An 11,743-nucleotide genomic window follows, 5' to 3' on the forward strand; every position below is an offset into this window, starting at 1 on the left:
CCAAACATGTGGTTTTAAGACAATTGCTTCCTGGGTTGTGCTGCCAACACAAACTCATATTCTTTCAGGAGGTCTGGCTATGGAACATTTAAGTGAGTGGAGTGCTACAGCCTGCTTAATAGCAACACAGACCTGCTGCTATCTGACTCTGAATCTGCGGTCAAGAAAATGGCTCTCAAAGGCAAGGGACATGTCTTTGCCCTGTTGAACTGGGAGGAGCAAGCAGGCAAAGCCATGCTGGCCCTAGCTACTCCTGCTTAACATTAATAAAAAAAGGTGCTTCTGGTCAGAAAATAAATAATTGCAGGTACACAATAAAGACAGATTCAGATTTTTTAAAAAAAGTACCTCTAAATGAGACACAGTATGTTTAAAAAATGTATTTAGGCTAGGGAGAAAAAAAGAGTAAAGAGACAGTAAATGTAATATAAAAGAGTACAGACAGTCATATATTAAAGGAGTAAAGATAATAAAATAAATACTAAACTTGTGGAAAAAGTAATAGAGCAAGAAAAATAAGCCATATAAACATGGAATATACACAGAGAGTCCGAAATAGTTATACTATTATGTTTTCTTTAAAATTTTTTAATGTGAAGAACCTAAATATAAAGAGATATTACATTGTATGTTGGTTTATGCTAAGCTAGACCAGCATATATACTTTAAAGGTTTCTTGACTTCAAATTTTGAATCAAAGGATATGTTTCTTTAGAAAAGAGTTTCTTCTTTTGTTTCCACAGAGAATGAGAACCTGTGAAATCCTTCCAGACTAACTTGGTTTGATGGACCAAACCCCTGTAAAAGGTCTTCATAAACCCAACAAATTTCTTTGCCCAACAAAATACAGGAAGAAGTTTAGAGAAAACTGTGTCCAAATTCCCTAAATGATTGTTTACAAATGTTTGTTTACATTTAAAGGGGCATATGATATAGAGATGAATACTTTACATGGTATGGATCTCGGTCTATTGATACAAATTTAAGGTCAGTTTTGTTATATGTATATTTCTGCTCCTGATTAGGGTATTGTGTTTGTGCAGCTCATTTAAAAATGTAACATATAATTAAGAAATACAAGTTAATAGAGAGTCATCTATAATGGTCAAGCTTGTAGTCATGTTAGTTAGATTTTTCTAGCTGTACAGAAATATATTTCAGATGGATAGTTATTCTTCAAATCTTTCAAAGACTAACAGAATATGACATTTAAAATATTTTAAGAACTTAAACTTTTCGTGACAATATCTGCTCCTGGCAGCATTAATCTACTTCAGGAGGATGATAAAATTTATCTCATGTTTACATTTTGTGGTCATGATGGGATAGATGATTGATTGGCCTTGTCCACACTGTCATTCTTTGTAGTCTATGGCTGGTGGCTAGTTTCCCTGCCTCCCAAACCCTAAATAATCACACAGAAGCTATATTAATTACAGTACTGCTTGTCCAATGACTCTAGCATATTACTAGATAGCTCTTTAATCTTAAATTAACCTATTACTATTATTTTGTAACTTACTATGGGGCTCACCGTTTGCCACCAAGGTTCTGGCATGTCTGTCTCCTTCAGCAGCCACATGGTGTCTCTCTGACTCTGCCTTCTTTTCTCATCTATCTCTGCTTAGAATTCCTGCCTTGCTCTATTCTGCACTGCCAGAAGCCCAAAGCAGTTTCTTTATTAACCAATGGTAATAAAACATATTCACAGCATACAGAGGGGAATCTCACAACAACTCTTGACATCCTGAGCCCAGGTCAAGGAAAGAATAATAAACTGAGGTACTACAACTGTAGTGATAAGACCAGCTGTAAAATACTTGTCTGTCCTGAAGGGGATAAGCATCATTTTTGCTTGGATTTCATCAGCTTGTTCATACTACATGTTTCATGTCCAAGTTTAAGAGAGCAGAAAATCATGGGTGCATGCATCAGGGAAATAATGGATGAATAGAGATCAGTACAAAGCAAAGATTTGTGTTAATAAAGAAAATAGAAACTATTACAATGCTTGTTGGTGTCACTCCAGGTAATGAAGCTCAAAGTGTTGGGTTCTAAGACAGATAATGATTAAATGACACTGAACATTGCCAGAGCAGGGGAGTTGAGTAATTTTATATTTATATTACATGTCAAAATTCAATAGTGCTCAGAATGAAGTGAATATCATATATTTGTTTAAAACTGATTAGAAAAATGACAATGCAATATATAATCTCATTCTGTACACCAAATTTGTATAGAATATTTCCTTTCATGCTGGATTTGTATTTACATTAGATAAAGTTTGTATCTACATATGATAAGAAAGGGATCATATTATAAACAGTACCAGGAACACACAATTTATTCCCAGTATTCACCATAGTATATTAGACTTCTCAGTTGGTTAAGCTAATTATTTATAATTTTTCCTTCTATACATACATGTATGTTAAATATAATATTTATATTCATAATACTAAAATATCTTTAAATAACCATATATAGTAAAGCAATTAAACTTCACCCTAGAAGAAATGAGAAATCTGTGGTATGTATTTGGTGACAAAGTATTTGAGGATTTTATTGGTGTATTTGAAGAGACTTTGTTCAACCTTTTCTACTTCTTGGGTACAGCAGAAGAGGGGGGGAATGTCAAAGGCAAAGAATAAGAATGCATTATATGAGTTATCCTTACAGTTATTTTTCTCCAAACTATCCAGGGAGAAAAAGGTTTGTAATCAACAGTTGCTGAGCCAAAAACTCTTACCTACTCTGCATTAACAAAATCACACTGGAGTGTATGAGGTGCTTAAGTGAAACCATAGACATAGCCTTGAACCCACCCTCCACTATTTCTAAGCAAAATATTCATAAACAGTGCCTGATTTCCTTTTTGTCAACTGTTGTTTGTTGTATACTCCCTATTCCAACTATCAGAAGTACCATGCCACCACACCCAGATGCAGAGGATCGGAAATTGAAGATTTTCAGGGCAATAGGATTGAAACACAGGCATGTTAATGTCAACTCTGGTGCACTATATTGGACCCAGTCTGTCACAAGTGGAATTCAACAAAGTTGCTGTGTGTCAGGCTCATCAGTCAAGGGCAACCCTCAGGCAAAGTTTGCCTTGCCTCATGTCTTGAATGAAGAGCTGTGTATAGACACCAGCCTGCAGTCTATAGGGAAAAAAGTGGTCAGAAGGAGGCAGGTCTTTCATTCACAGGACTGGGATCTTGCATCATTTTTATAGACTTTGTTGGTGCATTTTGACTTTGCTGTTGGAGAATGCTCATGGGATGAAAGACTTGAAGAACATGATGCATTTATTTCAAAAAAAGAATTGCCATGTGAAATTATGATCTTCAAATTTCTAGACATTACATTTATTTTGCAATGGAATCCAGAAGACAGAAGCACCCTGGAAAAGTTTATCATCTTTGTTTACCATTTGACTGCATTTTCCATTTTGAGACTTGAACTATATTACCTCTAATCTAATTGCAAATACTAATTTGTCCCATGATTTAAAATAAATGTTATTGCTGAACTTGGAGAATGCTTCTGTTTGTACCTTGCTACCGTTGCATCTTATTGATTGTCTTGCTGGTTTCTATGGTAACAGAAGTGGAGAAGCTAATTAAGATCAAGAGGTTAGAATTGAAGAAAAATGGAATTTTCAACACAATTCATTTATCATGTGCATTTAAATTAGTTTCTTTAATAAAATATCTCTTGGAGTAGAATGGTAATGGATGAATCACTTTAATAAAAACAAATGATACATGTTAAAAGTTTAATACCATTTATTTACATCCAATTCATCTCATTAAGGAGCATTTTACCTTTGGTAATCAAATTAACAAAAATCATTAATAGAAGCTGCTGTGTCTCAATACTGTTCCTCTAAGAGTTGTGGCTTTGGGCTCTTCCTCATGCGCATCACCCACAATATTTAAACAGAATAAGCCTGCAGTTTCTGCTAAGCTATCATCTTCATCCCAACCCACCCTTCCTTATCCTTTTCATGACTCGCTGGCTGGGAGTATACAGTTTCTTAATTTCCAGGAGAGTCCTAGATTTTGCCAACGAAGTATAAGTTGCAAAAGATTGTTAAGTAGAAGATGGATAAAAACAACTTTTTCTGTCGATATTTTATTCTTCTCATGATCAGTTCAGCAATGACACTTCACAGAGGGTGAGAAATGATTCCAATCTCCATGACATGACCAGCCCTCTAACTTATGCAAATGCTCCCCTTTGGAATATCTAGCATATTTTTGTTTTCCTATCTGGTACCAAATGCATGATGAGCTAGGCATGTAAAATATAATGACAGGTAGCATAATGAAGCATGGGATTAACTTTTTCCATTATAAAATAGTTGGTAATTTTTTAACTTTTAATCATAACCATACTAATGAAGTGCAGGATAGTTTAGTGTCGAGTACTTGCTTAATGTGCACAAAACTCTGAGTTCTGTCTGTTCCAATTACCACAAGCAGACAAAGAACAAAAACACATAACCCATTTAGATAGCTATATAACATCCCACAGACTATATTATTACTACTTGATATTCAGACATTTAGACTACTTTAAAGTACTTTATAAATATTAAATAATTGTGTTATAGACATGTTTGTGTTGTAAACCATTCTTTTACATGCAGGACTGTTTAGAATTTAAACCTTTGCTTTAGTATTCTGTGTCAATTTATTAATACACAGATCCACAACCCTCTTGAACATTGTGTACTCATACATATTTCTGGTTTTATTTATGGGTTGCTTCCCATGGGGCTTACAATACATTCCTCCATTCTTCTACACTTCTTTGTATGCATGTATTTGTCTACATATTTAGTTTTCTGAACTCATCAATATTTTATAACTAAGTTGTTGATGAATAATAGCTTAGACAGCATTAGGGAGTAAATAACATCAATCCTGGTTTGCTCAAAGAAAAACTTCACATGTAATGTTCACCAAAATGCCTAATTTTAATATTTTTACCTCTAAGATATATTAATACTTTCATAAGCAAATTACTACTTTCTGTATAGTTGGATACTGAACATGGAATGAAAATATTTTCCAGATACTATTCATAAAATTATTTGTATTAATAACTTAATAGAGATGTTTAAATGGTAAACATGTACCAATTCAATATAAGTCAGAGTAAATCAATTTTTACAATGTATAATAGCATCATAGTTTCAGTTATACTTATTTAAGGAGTTATAAAACAAAATTGCATATGTATATCTATGTTTATATCAATATTCATGTCTATATCTAAGTATTCTGAATGTCATAAAGACACAAAAACACAAATCAGCAATTCAAAATTTTGCTGAACAGCACAACAATATATAAGCAAAATCTTTAACTCTTTCTTTAAAAATATTAATTTAGCATGTTTAGAAGAGGGCAGGTCTGATATATTTGGGACCTAAGTTTTGTGCTGTGTCTGAATCAACTGCAGAGCCAACGCTGTTAGTGATTCCGTTTTCTGTTTCTTCTTCAGCTTCCTGGAACTTGACACTACGTTTTTTTACCTTTGAAAGATGGCAGCTAACTATAATGCAACAAATCATCTTTTAATTTAAAGAGGGACTTTGCTAGCTGCATTTTGGGAGAATGTAATGTACTTTTTCAGCTACCACATCTGAACTACCAGGAAGGAAAACCTTAGTAACCAACTTAAGAGAATTTCTTTTTTAAAGACTCTTCCATATCGCAGAGTACTAACCACTATGGGATAAAACCGGACTCGCTGAACATAGTGGACAATGAGGACTACTGAGAACTCAAGAACAATGGCACTGGGTTTTGATCCTACTGCACATACTGGCTTTGTGGGAGCCTAAACAGTTTGGATGCTCACATTACTAGAACTGGATGGAGGTGGGTGGTCCTTGGACTTCCCACAGGGCAGGGAACTCTGATTGCTCTTTGGGCTGAGGAGGGAGGGTGACTTGATGGGGGAGGGGAGGGAAATGGGAAGCGGTGGCAGGGAGGAGGCAGAAATCTTTAATAAATAAATAAAAAATAAAATTAAAAAAAACACTCTTCCAAGTTATGGCAATAACTTGTTACTCTTCACAATCTGGCCCTGTTTTCTTCCATTACATAAATTGTTAAATCCATGTCAGGTGTTACACCCTGTTTTGTGCTCTATATGATATAATTTATACCTGATAACTGTGTAAGGTATTTTAGTATTGATTATGTTTTGCAAAAGACAGAACTGAAGAGCAGAAAGGGTATGTGCCATTTCCAAGTTTAGACAAAGGGGTATAACATGGCCTTGAATGGCAGTTTACCTGCCCCAATAACATTCTCTTTCAGAGATAGTTATTATATTTTACAAAGCAATCAATGCAACAAAGGCGTTTGGGGTCTCGGTCATTGCCTAGGAACCGAATTTTAATTCAGGAATTATTATAGTCGATATTTTAAAACACATTTTCAGTATGTAATTATAACTAAGTTTGGAAATTTGACTGTAGTGCTGAGTGTGGCTGCTTAAGGCTGTGGCTTCCGGACTCGAGAAGCTGAAACAAGAGGGTCATTGCAAGTGTGAAGCCAGTTTAGGTCAGCTCTAGACCTGAATACACTACTAAATGAGATTATGTCCTAGACAATACCATGTGAGAAAGGTTAGACAAGTTAATTATAAGCACGTATTAATCAGAGTAATTTTGTTGTTGTAACCTTTTTGGATCTTAAAACTCTAAAGAAAAAAAGTTAACCTTTTCCCAATCTCTTCCAGTGAAAATCATTTTATTCTTACCCTGCTGTCCTTTACACAGTGATGATCAGGTAAAAAAAAAAATAATAAAAGATTGGGTGTTGAGAACATGGCTTTTATGTAGTATTGTGAAGGTTTCTGTTGTGTGCCTGGGGGAGGTGAATACCTGGGAGTACCTAAGGGAAGCTCGTGGAGACTCAGGAAGTAAGGAGCATAAGCAAGCCTCAGGAAAGCTCTGACACTTCCGAGAGTCACCAAGAGGAGCAACTGCTGGAGAAAGAAACTCCTCAGCCTGGTTGAGCTGCAGAAAGTCCTACATGGAGGACCAGGGATGGAGCTTTTGTAAGTCATTATCCACAATGAATGAGGCAGGCAGTGGCTCTGGTCCCACGCTACTCCAAGAAGGAAGTGGGCAACTCCTGTCGAGAGCAGACAGGGTACTTTATTATCAATTTAGTATTAACAGTCTTAAATGGGTGAAACTACTGTGGACAGATTGCTATGTGAAGCATTGACAATATGAACACAACAGGTTTGGATTTTAATTGCACGTGCCGACCCAGAGCCCTAACAAGTTTAAAAGGTAATGCACGTCCTTGTGTTACAGCTCAGAAGTTCTGAGATGGCTTTGAGGTGGCAAACATGTCTAATCTTTTGGAGAAAGTCTGTGGGCACCTGATGGGTGTAGCAGGAACAGCAAGCTTTTTGTCTCTGGTAGATCTCAAAGGCTGGCATGTTAGGTCTATGGGGGCAATGGAATTTGGGTATAAGGCATAGCTGTAGCCCAGCTGAGTGTTAAGGCAGAAAAAAGTCTCGATGCTTGCACCCACTGGTCAAATTCCCAAGTCTTCTCCAGAAAGACTTAAGTACAGAGGACCTCCAATGAGAACACATATGAGAACCTCCAATGAGTCTGTCTAGGTGAGTGTTGATAATCTTCCTTCTCTTCCTCCCCCCAGCTTCTGCAGCAGCTCTGACCCTGAAGCTACAGACGGTCAGAATGTAAAGAGGGACCGGACCATCATCCTGGCCCTGATAGGCTGAGTGTATGTATGCACATACATTGAAAAAATAGTGCCAATCAAAAAGAAGGCGCCTAACCTGTTCAGGAAGGAGAAGAACACCGAGCCACAAGTTCACAAGCAGGTCCACAGCCTCTGTCTCTTCAGAGGAAAGTATAGGAAAGTAAGAAAGTTTCTGTTTGTTCTCAGTTGCTGAATGGAAAAAAAGGAACTAAAGAAAAGGAAGGACATGACTGCTAGGCATGGTGGAGGAGAAAGTTTATTGTAGATAAGAGGAAGAACATAGCCAGAGGTAAGATATCAAGATATCTAGAGAGTCCAGGATGAATGTGGCACATGCCTTTAATCCCAATCCAAAGAAGTCAATGGGAGGCAGATTTCTGTGAGTTCGAAGCCAGCCTAACCTATAAGGCAAATTCTAGGACAGCCAGGACCGCTATACAGAGAAACTCTGCCTCAAACAAACACACAGATGAAAATTATCATCATACAAAAATCCATACCAATGTAAAATTATTTGGAGTACTGTTTTCCTAAAAGGAGAAGCAGAACACTCAGTAGGATTGAAAAGTTGTGTATGTAGGTGTTCGTTATTTGTTTTATACCGTGTAGTCCTCTGAAGATGGTGAGATCATATGGCATGTACCCTTTAACCTTAGTAAATATGGCTTCCAGCCATATGGTTATTATTTAGAATATTTATATTTCATGTCTCTATTTTTAAATAAGAGTTGATTCCTAGTTACATATACAGTATATCTAAACAAGAGTTGAATCACATATATAAGATTAACTATGCATAGATTTTTTGATTATAGTCTTTTGCTATAAGTTTTAAGCCAAATTTCATTACAGATTTTATAGATTTTCTTTAACCATAACCAATGAATTTACAGATCCTGAGATAGAGTTTACAGTATAGTCTTAAGCGATTTTCTTTTTTGAAAACAGAGAGCAAAGAAACGATAGAGATAAAAGATTTTTAAGAGTTGAAGGTTGAGATAACAGACTTTTGGAAGGGCGGGGCAGAGCACGTGTGGATAAAGAGATGTGGGGACCATTTGTTGTGCAGTGGTCGTTGCTACAATTTGTGAAAGTTTGGAAATCAAGCGAACCAGCTATGGCCATTGATCTGTACTGAGGCCAGGCTGTTTGTACTCTGAGAAGGAAAGAGAATGGTTGTGAAACCCACTGGAAGGAAATTCTATAAGCTCCAAGAGGGAGCTGAGAGAGTGCACAGTGGCCCAGAATGAATCAACCTTAGAAAAGCTCCAGAAGGAACTCTACCCGAGGCAGCAGAGGCTAAGGGAGAGAGAACAGACAGCCCTGAGAAAGGGGAGGGATGCTTAGGAGGAAGCTGAGAGATGAAGCTGTAGCACTGCAGGCAGGACTGCAGTGCTGAAGGGAAAGAGAGAGAAAGTTAACTGAGCTGAGGTGGATGAAGTAGTATTGTGAGGAGAATTTCCATTGGGGCATTCCCAAGCAGAATGGGGAAGCTTGTCAGAGAGAAAAACATTCCAAATCACAATGGAAAGGCATCCCTTGTCCTTGTGATTTGAACCCACTGAGGGGAGAGGAGAGTCCTTACACTGGCATGGCTTTTGTAGTAATAGTAAACAAAGCAGGCAGCTCAGGATGACACCCAGTAGAGGAGAGGGGAGAAGAAAAATAAAGGGGAGATATCTACATGGGTGTGGTAGGCCAGAGGCATGGCAGGCTGCAGGAGTCAGAGAAACACATAGAATGTAGAGGTGCCCACGTTGAGGGCATAGCAGGCCAGAGCCCAGAGAGACACCTAAAAGAGTAGAGGAGAGACAAATGGTTAGAAAACAGGTTGGTAAAAGCAGCAGCTGAAGAATCAGACTCTAGAATTTGGAATCCAATTTTTTCGGTAGCAGAAGCCAGCAGGAACAAATGATCTATACATACTTTAGGAGAGTCAAATTAGCAGTTTGGTTTGGCGAGGCCAAGTTCCTTGGAAGAGAACTCATTTATGCCGTTCCCGTGGTTTCAGCATCAAATGATTGAAGATACATAAAAATAAAAACAGAAGGACAGGACTGCTAGTAGGTATGGTGGAGGAGAAAGTTTATTGTAGATAAAAGGAAAAGCATAGTCAGAGGCAGGGACATCTGGGTGAGTCCAGAGGGAACATGGCCAGACTGAGCTGGACTGTATGAGAAGAGATGGGAGGGGAGAGAAGCCATTAACCAGGACGGGTAGCCTGGACCAAGACATTGTGCAAGAGACTGGCATAGCCAAAAGGATTGTAGTGTATACGGGCTAGAGGAGCTGGGAGGAGGAAAACCTAGCCAAATATCTGGACTGTAGAGTTCAGGGCAGGAGGCAGCAGGGCCCTATGACAGAGGGATGCCCAGAGAACCTGGTGACCAGCTGTGCTTTGATATGTTAAAGGTGCAATAGTGGCTCACACACCTTGCAGTAACCAATAGCTCTTTAATTGGACATAAGACCAGCTCTAAACGAGGGAAATCATGACTGGCAACAGAAACCTAACCAACAACCAAGGGCTACTGAAGTCATCTTGGAGGAGAAACCTACAAAACATCACTCTACTAAACCAGCATAATATATAGCTACAGAATAAATATTCATCCTTATGCCCGAAGGGAAGTGTGGTCTTTACTCTTTCATCAAGGAAACTTCTCTTTGCAGTGGGCAGAAACAAACACTGTACACTACAGCCAATCAAAACGTAGAAGTGTGGAGCCCAGTCAGAATGGATACATCTAGAAAACAGCTCCTTAACCTAAAGCTAAGGGAACATTGTGGAAAAGGGAGTAAAAGGCTTGTAAAAGCCACAGGATCAGGGAGTTTTTTTTTTTTTTTTTTTTTTTTTTTAGTGAGATTGTGTCTTTGATTAATGTCAGAAGCTTCACTCATAAACTAGCAACAACCTGACTGTGCAAATGTGAGCTGAACAAGGGCAATAATCAACACGCTAAGTGAATAGGGGTGGGGTGGAGAAGACCACAAGGTTTCACCCCTGCGCAAAGAAGACTGCTGAGAGCTGGAGAAATGGTCTTCCTCAGGGAAGAGCACATCAATTGGTGATCCACTACCAAATATCTAATGTTGAAAACATGGATATAAGTAACATGATGCAAAATGAGCAGGTAATATCTATAAATTTAATTAATTAATAAATGTAATTAATGCATATGCATATACATTTACATATGTGACAATAATTAAGAAAAAAGATGCATTAATTTTAAATGAGAGTAAGGAGTGGTGTATTAGAGGGTTTGGAAGTAGAAAATAAAAGGAGCAATTGATGTATTTATAACTGTAAAAAGGCAAAGGTTGATTCCCAATTTTCTGAAGAACTAACATTTTGATTGGCAGTTCCTCAGAAATTTGGGAATCAATCTACCTCAAGGTGCAACTATATCACTGGAGGGCATAGACCCAAAAGGCACACTGTCTTACTGCAACTACACTTGCTCAACTATGTTCACAGTGACTTATTTATAAGAGCCAGAAGCTGGAAACAACCTACCTGTCCTTAAATTAAAGAATAGATAAAGAAAATGTGGTACATTAACACAATGGAGTATTTACTACTCAGAAGTTTTAAAAAAATGACATCATGAAATTTGAAAACAAATAGATGAAACTAGGAAAAATATCATCCTGCGTGAGATAACCCAGATCAAGAAAGACAAACATGGTATGCACTCACTTTAAGTGGATATTAGCTGCTAAGTGAAAGATAATCATGACGCAATCCACAAACCCAGAGAGGCTAAGTAACAAGGAGGCCTGTTGTGGAGGGAATGCATCTCCCTGGGAAGGGGAAATAGAATAGGTTTCCCCTGTGAAATGGAAGAAGGTCTCATGGGAATTGGAAGGACCAGACTGGGGGAGGGATGATTGGAAATGGAGTGCATTTGGAGGTAATGTGGAAAACTAGTACAGAAGAGGCTGCGTGGATACAATGGTGACCCTATCCA

This window comes from Microtus ochrogaster, chromosome 16, assembly GCF_000317375.1.
Source record: "Microtus ochrogaster isolate Prairie Vole_2 chromosome 16, MicOch1.0, whole genome shotgun sequence".
Taxonomy (NCBI): Eukaryota; Metazoa; Chordata; class Mammalia; order Rodentia; family Cricetidae; genus Microtus; species Microtus ochrogaster.